This window comes from Ranitomeya imitator, chromosome 1, assembly GCF_032444005.1.
Source record: "Ranitomeya imitator isolate aRanImi1 chromosome 1, aRanImi1.pri, whole genome shotgun sequence".
Taxonomy (NCBI): Eukaryota; Metazoa; Chordata; class Amphibia; order Anura; family Dendrobatidae; genus Ranitomeya; species Ranitomeya imitator.
Window position 1 is genome coordinate 808,512,736 of NC_091282.1, and position 17,339 is coordinate 808,530,074.

The window sequence follows — 17,339 nt, forward strand, 5'->3', positions numbered from 1 at the left end:
CTGTCCTCTCACTGTACACACACAGGCTGGAATGGCTGCTGTCCTCTCACTGTACACATAGGCTGGAATGGCTGCTGTCCTCTCACACTGTACACATATGCTGGAATGGCTGCTGTCCTCTCACACTGTACACACAGGCTGGAATGGCTGCTGTCCCCTCACTGTACACACAGGCTGGAATGGCTGCTGTCCTCTCACACTGTACACACAGGCTGGAATGGCTGCTGTCCTCTCACTGTACACATAGCCTGGAATGGCTGCTGTCCTCTCTCACTGTACACACATAGGCTGGAATGGCTGCTGTCCTCTCACACTGTACACACAGGCTGGAATGGCTGCTGTCCTCTCACACTGTACACACAGGCTGGAATGGCTGCTGTCCTCTCACACTGTACACACAGGCTGGAATGGCTGCTGTCCTCTCACACTGTACACACAGGCTGGAATGGCTGCTATCCTCTCACTGTACACATAGCCTGGAATGGCTGCTGTCCTCTCACACTGTACACACAGGCTGGAATGGCTGCTGTCCCCTCACTATACACACAGGCTGGAATGGCTGCTGTCCTCTCACACTGTACACACAGGCTGGAATGGCTGCTGTCCTCTCACACTGTACACACAGGCTGGAATGGCTGCTGTCCTCTCACTGTACACACAGGCTGGAATGGCTGCTGTCCCCTCACTATACACACAGGCTGGAATGGCTGCTGTCCTCTCACACTGTACACACAGGCAGGAATGGCTGCTGTCCTCTCACACTGTACACATAGGCTGGAATGGCTGCTGTCCCCTCACACTGTACACATAGCCTAGAATGGCTGCTGTCCTCTCACTGTACACACACAGGCTGGAATGGCTGCTGTCCTCTCACTGTACACATAGGCTGGAATGGCTGCTGTCCTCTCACACTGTACACATAGGCTGGAATGGCTGCTGTCCTCTCACACTGTACACACAGGCTGGAATGGCTGCTGTCCCCTCACTGTACACACAGGCTGGAATGGCTGCTGTCCTCTCACACTGTACACACAGGCTGGAATGGCTGCTGTCCTCTCACTGTACACATAGCCTGGAATGGCTGCTGTCCTCTCTCACTGTACACACATAGGCTGGAATGGCTGCTGTCCTCTCACACTGTACACACAGGCTGGAATGGCTGCTGTCCTCTCACACTGTACACACAGGCTGGAATGGCTGCTGTCCTCTCACACTGTACACACAGGCTGGAATGGCTGCTGTCCTCTCACACTGTACACACAGGCTGGAATGGCTGCTGTCCTCTCACTGTACACATAGCCTGGAATGGCTGCTGTCCTCTCACACTGTACACACAGGCTGGAATGGCTGCTGTCCCCTCACTATACACACAGGCTGGAATGGCTGCTGTCCTCTCACACTGTACACACAGGCTGGAATGGCTGCTGTCCTCTCACACTGTACACACAGGCTGGAATGGCTGCTGTCCTCTCACTGTACACACAGGCTGGAATGGCTGCTGTCCCCTCACTATACACACAGGCTGGAATGGCTGCTGTCCTCTCACACTGTACACACAGGCAGGAATGGCTGCTGTCCTCTCACACTGTACACATAGGCTGGAATGGCTGCTGTCCCCTCACACTGTACACATAGCCTAGAATGGCTGCTGTCCTCTCACTGTACACACACAGGCTGGAATGGCTGCTGTCCTCTCACTGTACACATAGGCTGGAATGGCTGCTGTCCTCTCACACTGTACACATAGGCTGGAATGGCTGCTGTCCTCTCACACTGTACACACAGGCTGGAATGGCTGCTGTCCCCTCACTGTACACACAGGCTGGAATGGCTGCTGTCCTCTCACACTGTACACACAGGCTGGAATGGCTGCTGTCCTCTCACTGTACACATAGCCTGGAATGGCTGCTGTCCTCTCTCACTGTACACACATAGGCTGGAATGGCTGCTGTCCTCTCACACTGTACACACAGGCTGGAATGGCTGCTGTCCTCTCACACTGTACACACAGGCTGGAATGGCTGCTGTCCTCTCACACTGTACACACAGGCTGGAATGGCTGCTGTCCTCTCACACTGTACACACAGGCTGGAATGGCTGCTGTCCTCTCACTGTACACATAGCCTGGAATGGCTGCTGTCCTCTCACACTGTACACACAGGCTGGAATGGCTGCTGTCCCCTCACTATACACACAGGCTGGAATGGCTGCTGTCCTCTCACACTGTACACACAGGCTGGAATGGCTGCTGTCCTCTCACACTGTACACACAGGCTGGAATGGCTGCTGTCCTCTCACTGTACACACAGGCTGGAATGGCTGCTGTCCCCTCACTATACACACAGGCTGGAATGGCTGCTGTCCTCTCACACTGTACACACAGGCAGGAATGGCTGCTGTCCTCTCACACTGTACACATAGGCTGGAATGGCTGCTGTCCCCTCACACTGTACACATAGCCTAGAATGGCTGCTGTCCTCTCACTGTACACACACAGGCTGGAATGGCTGCTGTCCTCTCACTGTACACATAGGCTGGAATGGCTGCTGTCCTCTCACACTGTACACATAGGCTGGAATGGCTGCTGTCCTCTCACACTGTACACACAGGCTGGAATGGCTGCTGTCCCCTCACTGTACACACAGGCTGGAATGGCTGCTGTCCTCTCACACTGTACACACAGGCTGGAATGGCTGCTGTCCTCTCACTGTACACATAGCCTGGAATGGCTGCTGTCCTCTCTCACTGTACACACATAGGCTGGAATGGCTGCTGTCCTCTCACACTGTACACACAGGCTGGAATGGCTGCTGTCCTCTCACACTGTACACACAGGCTGGAATGGCTGCTGTCCTCTCACACTGTACACACAGGCTGGAATGGCTGCTGTCCTCTCACACTGTACACACAGGCTGAAATGGCTGCTGTCCTCTCACTGTACACATAGCCTGGAATGGCTGCTGTCCTCTCACACTGTACACACAGGCTGGAATGGCTGCTGTCCCCTCACTATACACACAGGTTGGAATGGCTGCTGTCCTCTCACACTGTACACACAGGCTGGAATGGCTGCTGTCCTCTCACACTGTACACACAGGCTGGAATGGCTGCTGTCCTCTCACTGTACACACAGGCTGGAATGGCTGCTGTCCCCTCACTATACACACAGGCTGGAATGGCTGCTGTCCTCTCACACTGTACACACAGGCAGGAATGGCTGCTGTCCTCTCACACTGTACACATAGGCTGGAATGGCTGCTGTCCCCTCACACTGTACACATAGGCTGGAATGGCTGCTGTCCTCTCACTGTACACACAGGCTGGAATGGCTGCTGTCCTCTCACACTGTACACACAGGCTGGAATGGCTGCTGTCCTCTCACTGTACACATAGCCTGGAATGGCTGCTGTCCTCTCACACTGTACACATAGGCTGGAATGGCTGCTGTCCTCTCACTGTACACATAGGCTGGAATGGCTGCTGTCCTCTCACACTGTACACACAGGCTGGAATGGCTGCTGTCCTCTCACACTGTACACATAGGCTGGAATGGCTGCTGTCCTCTCACACTGTACACATAGGCTGGAATGGCTGCTGTCCTCTCACACTGTACACACATAGGCTGGAATGGCTGCTGTCCTCTCACTGTACACATAGCCTGGAATGGCTGCTGTCCTCTCACACTGTACACACAGGCTGGAATGGCTGCTGTCCCCTCACTATACACACAGGCTGGAATGGCTGCTGTCCTCTCACACTGTACACACAGGCTGGAATGGCTGCTGTCCTCTCACACTGTACACACAGGCTGGAATGGCTGCTGTCCTCTCACTGTACACACAGGCTGGAATGGCTGCTGTCCCCTCACTATACACACAGGCTGGAATGGCTGCTGTCCTCTCACACTGTACACACAGGCAGGAATGGCTGCTGTCCTCTCACACTGTACACATAGGCTGGAATGGCTGCTGTCCCCTCACACTGTACACATAGCCTAGAATGGCTGCTGTCCTCTCACTGTACACACACAGGCTGGAATGGCTGCTGTCCTCTCACTGTACACATAGGCTGGAATGGCTGCTGTCCTCTCACACTGTACACATATGCTGGAATGGCTGCTGTCCTCTCACACTGTACACACAGGCTGGAATGGCTGCTGTCCCCTCACTGTACACACAGGCTGGAATGGCTGCTGTCCTCTCACACTGTACACACAGGCTGGAATGGCTGCTGTCCTCTCACTGTACACATAGCCTGGAATGGCTGCTGTCCTCTCTCACTGTACACACATAGGCTGGAATGGCTGCTGTCCTCTCACACTGTACACACAGGCTGGAATGGCTGCTGTCCTCTCACACTGTACACACAGGCTGGAATGGCTGCTGTCCTCTCACACTGTACACACAGGCTGGAATGGCTGCTGTCCTCTCACACTGTACACACAGGCTGGAATGGCTGCTGTCCTCTCACTGTACACATAGCCTGGAATGGCTGCTGTCCTCTCACACTGTACACACAGGCTGGAATGGCTGCTGTCCCCTCACTATACACACAGGCTGGAATGGCTGCTGTCCTCTCACACTGTACACACAGGCTGGAATGGCTGCTGTCCTCTCACACTGTACACACAGGCTGGAATGGCTGCTGTCCTCTCACTGTACACACAGGCTGGAATGGCTGCTGTCCCCTCACTATACACACAGGCTGGAATGGCTGCTGTCCTCTCACACTGTACACACAGGCAGGAATGGCTGCTGTCCTCTCACACTGTACACATAGGCTGGAATGGCTGCTGTCCCCTCACACTGTACACATAGCCTAGAATGGCTGCTGTCCTCTCACTGTACACACACAGGCTGGAATGGCTGCTGTCCTCTCACTGTACACATAGGCTGGAATGGCTGCTGTCCTCTCACACTGTACACATAGGCTGGAATGGCTGCTGTCCTCTCACACTGTACACACAGGCTGGAATGGCTGCTGTCCCCTCACTGTACACACAGGCTGGAATGGCTGCTGTCCTCTCACACTGTACACACAGGCTGGAATGGCTGCTGTCCTCTCACTGTACACATAGCCTGGAATGGCTGCTGTCCTCTCTCACTGTACACACATAGGCTGGAATGGCTGCTGTCCTCTCACACTGTACACACAGGCTGGAATGGCTGCTGTCCTCTCACACTGTACACACAGGCTGGAATGGCTGCTGTCCTCTCACACTGTACACACAGGCTGGAATGGCTGCTGTCCTCTCACACTGTACACACAGGCTGGAATGGCTGCTGTCTTCTCACTGTACACATAGCCTGGAATGGCTGCTGTCCTCTCACACTGTACACACAGGCTGGAATGGCTGCTGTCCCCTCACTATACACACAGGCTGGAATGGCTGCTGTCCTCTCACACTGTACACACAGGCTGGAATGGCTGCTGTCCTCTCACACTGTACACACAGGCTGGAATGGCTGCTGTCCTCTCACTGTACACACAGGCTGGAATGGCTGCTGTCCCCTCACTATACACACAGGCTGGAATGGCTGCTGTCCTCTCACACTGTACACACAGGCAGGAATGGCTGCTGTCCTCTCACACTGTACACATAGGCTGGAATGGCTGCTGTCCCCTCACACTGTACACATAGCCTAGAATGGCTGCTGTCCTCTCACTGTACACACACAGGCTGGAATGGCTGCTGTCCTCTCACTGTACACATAGGCTGGAATGGCTGCTGTCCTCTCACACTGTACACATAGGCTGGAATGGCTGCTGTCCTCTCACACTGTACACACAGGCTGGAATGGCTGCTGTCCCCTCACTGTACACACAGGCTGGAATGGCTGCTGTCCTCTCACACTGTACACACAGGCTGGAATGGCTGCTGTCCTCTCACTGTACACATAGCCTGGAATGGCTGCTGTCCTCTCTCACTGTACACACATAGGCTGGAATGGCTGCTGTCCTCTCACACTGTACACACAGGCTGGAATGGCTGCTGTCCTCTCACACTGTACACACAGGCTGGAATGGCTGCTGTCCTCTCACACTGTACACACAGGCTGGAATGGCTGCTGTCCTCTCACACTGTACACACAGGCTGGAATGGCTGCTGTCCTCTCACTGTACACATAGCCTGGAATGGCTGCTGTCCTCTCACACTGTACACACAGGCTGGAATGGCTGCTGTCCCCTCACTATACACACAGGCTGGAATGGCTGCTGTCCTCTCACACTGTACACACAGGCTGGAATGGCTGCTGTCCTCTCACACTGTACACACAGGCTGGAATGGCTGCTGTCCTCTCACTGTACACACAGGCTGGAATGGCTGCTGTCCCCTCACTATACACACAGGCTGGAATGGCTGCTGTCCTCTCACACTGTACACACAGGCAGGAATGGCTGCTGTCCTCTCACACTGTACACATAGGCTGGAATGGCTGCTGTCCCCTCACACTGTACACATAGCCTAGAATGGCTGCTGTCCTCTCACTGTACACACACAGGCTGGAATGGCTGCTGTCCTCTCACTGTACACATAGGCTGGAATGGCTGCTGTCCTCTCACACTGTACACATAGGCTGGAATGGCTGCTGTCCTCTCACACTGTACACACAGGCTGGAATGGCTGCTGTCCCCTCACTGTACACACAGGCTGGAATGGCTGCTGTCCTCTCACACTGTACACACAGGCTGGAATGGCTGCTGTCCTCTCACTGTACACATAGCCTGGAATGGCTGCTGTCCTCTCTCACTGTACACACATAGGCTGGAATGGCTGCTGTCCTCTCACACTGTACACACAGGCTGGAATGGCTGCTGTCCTCTCACACTGTACACACAGGCTGGAATGGCTGCTGTCCTCTCACACTGTACACACAGGCTGGAATGGCTGCTGTCCTCTCACACTGTACACACAGGCTGGAATGGCTGCTGTCCTCTCACTGTACACATAGCCTGGAATGGCTGCTGTCCTCTCACACTGTACACACAGGCTGGAATGGCTGCTGTCCCCTCACTATACACACAGGCTGGAATGGCTGCTGTCCTCTCACACTGTACACACAGGCTGGAATGGCTGCTGTCCCCTCACACTGTACACATAGCCTAGAATGGCTGCTGTCCTCTCACTGTACACACACAGGCTGGAATGGCTGCTGTCCTCTCACTGTACACATAGGCTGGAATGGCTGCTGTCCTCTCACACTGTACACATAGGCTGGAATGGCTGCTGTCCTCTCACACTGTACACACAGGCTGGAATGGCTGCTGTCCCCTCACTGTACACACAGGCTGGAATGGCTGCTGTCCTCTCACACTGTACACACAGGCAGGAATGGCTGCTGTCCTCTCACACTGTACACATAGGCTGGAATGGCTGCTGTCCCCTCACACTGTACACATAGCCTAGAATGGCTGCTGTCCTCTCACTGTACACACACAGGCTGGAATGGCTGCTGTCCTCTCACTGTACACATAGGCTGGAATGGCTGCTGTCCTCTCACACTGTACACATAGGCTGGAATGGCTGCTGTCCCCTCACTGTACACACAGGCTGGAATGGCTGCTGTCCTCTCACACTGTACACACAGGCTGGAATGGCTGCTGTCCTCTCACTGTACACATAGCCTGGAATGGCTGCTGTCCTCTCTCACTGTACACACATAGGCTGGAATGGCTGCTGTCCTCTCACACTGTACACACAGGCTGGAATGGCTGCTGTCCTCTCACACTGTACACACAGGCTGGAATGGCTGCTGTCCTCTCACACTGTACACACAGGCTGGAATGGCTGCTGTCCTCTCACACTGTACACACAGGCTGGAATGGCTGCTGTCCTCTCACTGTACACATAGCCTGGAATGGCTGCTGTCCTCTCACACTGTACACACAGGCTGGAATGGCTGCTGTCCCCTCACTATACACACAGGCTGGAATGGCTGCTGTCCTCTCACACTGTACACACAGGCTGGAATGGCTGCTGTCCTCTCACACTGTACACACAGGCTGGAATGGCTGCTGTCCTCTCACTGTACACACAGGCTGGAATGGCTGCTGTCCCCTCACTATACACACAGGCTGGAATGGCTGCTGTCCTCTCACACTGTACACACAGGCAGGAATGGCTGCTGTCCTCTCACACTGTACACATAGGCTGGAATGGCTGCTGTCCCCTCACACTGTACACATAGCCTAGAATGGCTGCTGTCCTCTCACTGTACACACACAGGCTGGAATGGCTGCTGTCCTCTCACTGTACACATAGGCTGGAATGGCTGCTGTCCTCTCACACTGTACACATATGCTGGAATGGCTGCTGTCCTCTCACACTGTACACACAGGCTGGAATGGCTGCTGTCCCCTCACTGTACACACAGGCTGGAATGGCTGCTGTCCTCTCACACTGTACACACAGGCTGGAATGGCCTGCTGTCCTCTCACTGTACACATAGCCTGGAATGGCTGCTGTCCTCTCTCACTGTACACACATAGGCTGGAATGGCTGCTGTCCTCTCACACTGTACACACAGGCTGGAATGGCTGCTGTCCTCTCACACTGTACACACAGGCTGGAATGGCTGCTGTCCTCTCACACTGTACACACAGGCTGGAATGGCTGCTGTCCTCTCACACTGTACACACAGGCTGGAATGGCTGCTGTCCTCTCACTGTACACATAGCCTGGAATGGCTGCTGTCCTCTCACACTGTACACACAGGCTGGAATGGCTGCTGTCCCCTCACTATACACACAGGCTGGAATGGCTGCTGTCCTCTCACACTGTACACACAGGCTGGAATGGCTGCTGTCCTCTCACACTGTACACACAGGCTGGAATGGCTGCTGTCCTCTCACTGTACACACAGGCTGGAATGGCTGCTGTCCCCTCACTATACACACAGGCTGGAATGGCTGCTGTCCTCTCACACTGTACACACAGGCAGGAATGGCTGCTGTCCTCTCACACTGTACACATAGGCTGGAATGGCTGCTGTCCCCTCACACTGTACACATAGCCTAGAATGGCTGCTGTCCTCTCACTGTACACACACAGGCTGGAATGGCTGCTGTCCTCTCACTGTACACATAGGCTGGAATGGCTGCTGTCCTCTCACACTGTACACATAGGCTGGAATGGCTGCTGTCCTCTCACACTGTACACACAGGCTGGAATGGCTGCTGTCCCCTCACTGTACACACAGGCTGGAATGGCTGCTGTCCTCTCACACTGTACACACAGGCTGGAATGGCTGCTGTCCTCTCACTGTACACATAGCCTGGAATGGCTGCTGTCCTCTCTCACTGTACACACATAGGCTGGAATGGCTGCTGTCCTCTCACACTGTACACACAGGCTGGAATGGCTGCTGTCCTCTCACACTGTACACACAGGCTGGAATGGCTGCTGTCCTCTCACACTGTACACACAGGCTGGAATGGCTGCTGTCCTCTCACACTGTACACACAGGCTGGAATGGCTGCTGTCCTCTCACTGTACACATAGCCTGGAATGGCTGCTGTCCTCTCACACTGTACACACAGGCTGGAATGGCTGCTGTCCCCTCACTATACACACAGGCTGGAATGGCTGCTGTCCTCTCACACTGTACACACAGGCTGGAATGGCTGCTGTCCTCTCACACTGTACACACAGGCTGGAATGGCTGCTGTCCTCTCACTGTACACACAGGCTGGAATGGCTGCTGTCCCCTCACTATACACACAGGCTGGAATGGCTGCTGTCCTCTCACACTGTACACACAGGCAGGAATGGCTGCTGTCCTCTCACACTGTACACATAGGCTGGAATGGCTGCTGTCCCCTCACACTGTACACATAGCCTAGAATGGCTGCTGTCCTCTCACTGTACACACACAGGCTGGAATGGCTGCTGTCCTCTCACTGTACACATAGGCTGGAATGGCTGCTGTCCTCTCACACTGTACACATAGGCTGGAATGGCTGCTGTCCTCTCACACTGTACACACAGGCTGGAATGGCTGCTGTCCCCTCACTGTACACACAGGCTGGAATGGCTGCTGTCCTCTCACACTGTACACACAGGCTGGAATGGCTGCTGTCCTCTCACTGTACACATAGCCTGGAATGGCTGCTGTCCTCTCTCACTGTACACACATAGGCTGGAATGGCTGCTGTCCTCTCACACTGTACACACAGGCTGGAATGGCTGCTGTCCTCTCACACTGTACACACAGGCTGGAATGGCTGCTGTCCTCTCACACTGTACACACAGGCTGGAATGGCTGCTGTCCTCTCACACTGTACACACAGGCTGGAATGGCTGCTGTCCTCTCACTGTACACATAGCCTGGAATGGCTGCTGTCCTCTCACACTGTACACACAGGCTGGAATGGCTGCTGTCCCCTCACTATACACACAGGCTGGAATGGCTGCTGTCCTCTCACACTGTACACACAGGCTGGAATGGCTGCTGTCCTCTCACACTGTACACACAGGCTGGAATGGCTGCTGTCCTCTCACTGTACACACAGGCTGGAATGGCTGCTGTCCCCTCACTATACACACAGGCTGGAATGGCTGCTGTCCTCTCACACTGTACACACAGGCAGGAATGGCTGCTGTCCTCTCACACTGTACACATAGGCTGGAATGGCTGCTGTCCCCTCACACTGTACACATAGCCTAGAATGGCTGCTGTCCTCTCACTGTACACACACAGGCTGGAATGGCTGCTGTCCTCTCACTGTACACATAGGCTGGAATGGCTGCTGTCCTCTCACACTGTACACATAGGCTGGAATGGCTGCTGTCCTCTCACACTGTACACACAGGCTGGAATGGCTGCTGTCCCCTCACTGTACACACAGGCTGGAATGGCTGCTGTCCTCTCACACTGTACACACAGGCTGGAATGGCTGCTGTCCTCTCACTGTACACATAGCCTGGAATGGCTGCTGTCCTCTCTCACTGTACACACATAGGCTGGAATGGCTGCTGTCCTCTCACACTGTACACACAGGCTGGAATGGCTGCTGTCCTCTCACACTGTACACACAGGCTGGAATGGCTGCTGTCCTCTCACACTGTACACACAGGCTGGAATGGCTGCTGTCCTCTCACACTGTACACACAGGCTGGAATGGCTGCTGTCCTCTCACTGTACACATAGCCTGGAATGGCTGCTGTCCTCTCACACTGTACACACAGGCTGGAATGGCTGCTGTCCCCTCACTATACACACAGGCTGGAATGGCTGCTGTCCTCTCACACTGTACACACAGGCTGGAATGGCTGCTGTCCTCTCACACTGTACACACAGGCTGGAATGGCTGCTGTCCTCTCACTGTACACACAGGCTGGAATGGCTGCTGTCCCCTCACTATACACACAGGCTGGAATGGCTGCTGTCCTCTCACACTGTACACACAGGCAGGAATGGCTGCTGTCCTCTCACACTGTACACATAGGCTGGAATGGCTGCTGTCCCCTCACACTGTACACATAGGCTGGAATGGCTGCTGTCCTCTCACTGTACACACAGGCTGGAATGGCTGCTGTCCTCTCACACTGTACACACAGGCTGGAATGGCTGCTGTCCTCTCACTGTACACATAGCCTGGAATGGCTGCTGTCCTCTCACACTGTACACATAGGCTGGAATGGCTGCTGTCCTCTCACTGTACACATAGGCTGGAATGGCTGCTGTCCTCTCACACTGTACACACAGGCTGGAATGGCTGCTGTCCTCTCACACTGTACACATAGGCTGGAATGGCTGCTGTCCTCTCACACTGTACACATAGGCTGGAATGGCTGCTGTCCTCTCACACTGTACACACATAGGCTGGAATGGCTGCTGTCCTCTCACTGTACACATAGCCTGGAATGGCTGCTGTCCTCTCACACTGTACACACAGGCTGGAATGGCTGCTGTCCCCTCACTATACACACAGGCTGGAATGGCTGCTGTCCTCTCACACTGTACACACAGGCTGGAATGGCTGCTGTCCTCTCACACTGTACACACAGGCTGGAATGGCTGCTGTCCTCTCACTGTACACACAGGCTGGAATGGCTGCTGTCCCCTCACTATACACACAGGCTGGAATGGCTGCTGTCCTCTCACACTGTACACACAGGCAGGAATGGCTGCTGTCCTCTCACACTGTACACATAGGCTGGAATGGCTGCTGTCCCCTCACACTGTACACATAGCCTAGAATGGCTGCTGTCCTCTCACTGTACACACACAGGCTGGAATGGCTGCTGTCCTCTCACTGTACACATAGGCTGGAATGGCTGCTGTCCTCTCACACTGTACACATATGCTGGAATGGCTGCTGTCCTCTCACACTGTACACACAGGCTGGAATGGCTGCTGTCCCCTCACTGTACACACAGGCTGGAATGGCTGCTGTCCTCTCACACTGTACACACAGGCTGGAATGGCTGCTGTCCTCTCACTGTACACATAGCCTGGAATGGCTGCTGTCCTCTCTCACTGTACACACATAGGCTGGAATGGCTGCTGTCCTCTCACACTGTACACACAGGCTGGAATGGCTGCTGTCCTCTCACACTGTACACACAGGCTGGAATGGCTGCTGTCCTCTCACACTGTACACACAGGCTGGAATGGCTGCTGTCCTCTCACACTGTACACACAGGCTGGAATGGCTGCTGTCCTCTCACTGTACACATAGCCTGGAATGGCTGCTGTCCTCTCACACTGTACACACAGGCTGGAATGGCTGCTGTCCCCTCACTATACACACAGGCTGGAATGGCTGCTGTCCTCTCACACTGTACACACAGGCTGGAATGGCTGCTGTCCTCTCACACTGTACACACAGGCTGGAATGGCTGCTGTCCTCTCACTGTACACACAGGCTGGAATGGCTGCTGTCCCCTCACTATACACACAGGCTGGAATGGCTGCTGTCCTCTCACACTGTACACACAGGCTGGAATGGCTGCTGTCCTCTCACACTGTACACACAGGCTGGAATGGCTGCTGTCCTCTCACACTGTACACACAGGCTGGAATGGCTGCTGTCCTCTCACACTGTACACACAGGCTGGAATGGCTGCTGTCCTCTCACTGTACACATAGCCTGGAATGGCTGCTGTCCTCTCACACTGTACACACAGGCTGGAATGGCTGCTGTCCCCTCACTATACACACAGGCTGGAATGGCTGCTGTCCTCTCACACTGTACACACAGGCTGGAATGGCTGCTGTCCTCTCACACTGTACACACAGGCTGGAATGGCTGCTGTCCTCTCACTGTACACACAGGCTGGAATGGCTGCTGTCCCCTCACTATACACACAGGCTGGAATGGCTGCTGTCCTCTCACACTGTACACACAGGCAGGAATGGCTGCTGTCCTCTCACACTGTACACATAGGCTGGAATGGCTGCTGTCCCCTCACACTGTACACATAGCCTAGAATGGCTGCTGTCCTCTCACTGTACACACACAGGCTGGAATGGCTGCTGTCCTCTCACTGTACACATAGGCTGGAATGGCTGCTGTCCTCTCACACTGTACACATAGGCTGGAATGGCTGCTGTCCTCTCACACTGTACACACAGGCTGGAATGGCTGCTGTCCCCTCACTGTACACACAGGCTGGAATGGCTGCTGTCCTCTCACACTGTACACACAGGCTGGAATGGCTGCTGTCCTCTCACTGTACACATAGCCTGGAATGGCTGCTGTCCTCTCTCACTGTACACACATAGGCTGGAATGGCTGCTGTCCTCTCACACTGTACACACAGGCTGGAATGGCTGCTGTCCTCTCACACTGTACACACAGGCTGGAATGGCTGCTGTCCTCTCACACTGTACACACAGGCTGGAATGGCTGCTGTCCTCTCACACTGTACACACAGGCTGGAATGGCTGCTGTCCTCTCACTGTACACATAGCCTGGAATGGCTGCTGTCCTCTCACACTGTACACACAGGCTGGAATGGCTGCTGTCCCCTCACTATACACACAGGCTGGAATGGCTGCTGTCCTCTCACACTGTACACACAGGCTGGAATGGCTGCTGTCCTCTCACACTGTACACACAGGCTGGAATGGCTGCTGTCCTCTCACTGTACACACAGGCTGGAATGGCTGCTGTCCCCTCACTATACACACAGGCTGGAATGGCTGCTGTCCTCTCACACTGTACACACAGGCAGGAATGGCTGCTGTCCTCTCACACTGTACACATAGGCTGGAATGGCTGCTGTCCCCTCACACTGTACACATAGGCTGGAATGGCTGCTGTCCTCTCACTGTACACACAGGCTGGAATGGCTGCTGTCCTCTCACACTGTACACACAGGCTGGAATGGCTGCTGTCCTCTCACTGTACACATAGCCTGGAATGGCTGCTGTCCTCTCACACTGTACACATAGGCTGGAATGGCTGCTGTCCTCTCACTGTACACATAGGCTGGAATGGCTGCTGTCCTCTCACACTGTACACACAGGCTGGAATGGCTGCTGTCCTCTCACACTGTACACATAGGCTGGAATGGCTGCTGTCCTCTCACACTGTACACATAGGCTGGAATGGCTGCTGTCCTCTCACACTGTACACACATAGGCTGGAATGGCTGCTGTCCTCTCACTGTACACATAGCCTGGAATGGCTGCTGTCCTCTCACACTGTACACACAGGCTGGAATGGCTGCTGTCCCCTCACTATACACACAGGCTGGAATGGCTGCTGTCCTCTCACACTGTACACACAGGCTGGAATGGCTGCTGTCCTCTCACACTGTACACACAGGCTGGAATGGCTGCTGTCCTCTCACTGTACACACAGGCTGGAATGGCTGCTGTCCCCTCACTATACACACAGGCTGGAATGGCTGCTGTCCTCTCACACTGTACACACAGGCAGGAATGGCTGCTGTCCTCTCACACTGTACACATAGGCTGGAATGGCTGCTGTCCCCTCACACTGTACACATAGCCTAGAATGGCTGCTGTCCTCTCACTGTACACACACAGGCTGGAATGGCTGCTGTCCTCTCACTGTACACATAGGCTGGAATGGCTGCTGTCCTCTCACACTGTACACATATGCTGGAATGGCTGCTGTCCTCTCACACTGTACACACAGGCTGGAATGGCTGCTGTCCCCTCACTGTACACACAGGCTGGAATGGCTGCTGTCCTCTCACACTGTACACACAGGCTGGAATGGCTGCTGTCCTCTCACTGTACACATAGCCTGGAATGGCTGCTGTCCTCTCTCACTGTACACACATAGGCTGGAATGGCTGCTGTCCTCTCACACTGTACACACAGGCTGGAATGGCTGCTGTCCTCTCACACTGTACACACAGGCTGGAATGGCTGCTGTCCTCTCACACTGTACACACAGGCTGGAATGGCTGCTGTCCTCTCACACTGTACACACAGGCTGGAATGGCTGCTGTCCTCTCACTGTACACATAGCCTGGAATGGCTGCTGTCCTCTCACACTGTACACACAGGCTGGAATGGCTGCTGTCCCCTCACTATACACACAGGCTGGAATGGCTGCTGTCCTCTCACACTGTACACACAGGCTGGAATGGCTGCTGTCCTCTCACACTGTACACACAGGCTGGAATGGCTGCTGTCCTCTCACTGTACACACAGGCTGGAATGGCTGCTGTCCCCTCACTATACACACAGGCTGGAATGGCTGCTGTCCTCTCACACTGTACACACAGGCAGGAATGGCTGCTGTCCTCTCACACTGTACACATAGGCTGGAATGGCTGCTGTCCCCTCACACTGTACACATAGCCTAGAATGGCTGCTGTCCTCTCACTGTACACACACAGGCTGGAATGGCTGCTGTCCTCTCACTGTACACATAGGCTGGAATGGCTGCTGTCCTCTCACACTGTACACATAGGCTGGAATGGCTGCTGTCCTCTCACACTGTACACACAGGCTGGAATGGCTGCTGTCCCCTCACTGTACACACAGGCTGGAATGGCTGCTGTCCTCTCACACTGTACACACAGGCTGGAATGGCTGCTGTCCTCTCACTGTACACATAGCCTGGAATGGCTGCTGTCCTCTCTCACTGTACACACATAGGCTGGAATGGCTGCTGTCCTCTCACACTGTACACACAGGCTGGAATGGCTGCTGTCCTCTCACACTGTACACACAGGCTGGAATGGCTGCTGTCCTCTCACACTGTACACATAGGCTGGAATGGCTGCTGTCCTCTCACTGTACACATAGGCTGGAATGGCTGCTGTCCTCTCACTGTACACATAGGCTGGAATGGCTGCTGTCCTCTCACTGTACACACATAGGCTGGAATGGCTGCTGTCCTCTCACACTGTACACACAGGCTGGAATGGCTGCTGTCCTCTCACTGTACACACATAGGCTGGAATGGCTGCTGTCCTCTCACACTGTACACACATAGGCAGGAATGGCTGCTGTCCTCTCACTGTACACACATAGGCTGGAATGGCTGCTGTCCTCTCTCACTGTACACACAGGCTGGAATGGCTGCTGTCCTCTCACTGTACACACATAGGCTGGAATGGCTGCTGTCCTCTCACACTGTACACACATAGGCTGGAATGGCTGCTGTCCTCTCACTGTACACATAGGCTGGAATGGCTGCTGTCCCCTCACTGTACACATAGGCTGGAATGGCTGCTGTCCTCTCACTGTACACATAGGCTGGAATGGCTGCTGTCCTCTCACTGTACACATAGGCTGGAATGGCTGCTGTCCTCTCACTGTACACACATAGGCTGGAATGGCTGCTGTCCTCTCACACTGTACACATAGGCTGGAATGGCTGCTGTCCTCTCAATGTACACATAGGCTGGAATGGCTGCTGTCCCCTCACTGTACACACATAGGCTGGAATGGCTGCTGTCCTCTCACTGTATACATAGGCTGGAATGGCTGCTGTCCTCACACTGTACACATAGGCTGGAATGGCTGCTGTCCTCTCACTGTACACACATAGGCTGGAATGGCTGCTGTCCTCTCACACTGTACACACAGGCTGGAATGGCTGCTGTCCTCTCACTGTACACACATAGGCTGGAATGGCTGCTGTCCTCTCACACTGTACACACATAGGCAGGAATGGCTGCTGTCCTCTCACTGTACACACATAGGCTGGAATGGCTGCTGTCCTCTCTCACTGTACACACAGGCTGGAATGGCTGCTGTCCTCTCACTGTACACACATAGGCTGGAATGGCTGCTGTCCCCTCACACTGTACACACAGGCTGGAATGGCTGCTGTCCTCTCACACTGTACACACATAGGCTGGAATGACTGCTGTCCTCTCACACTGTACACATAGGCTGGAA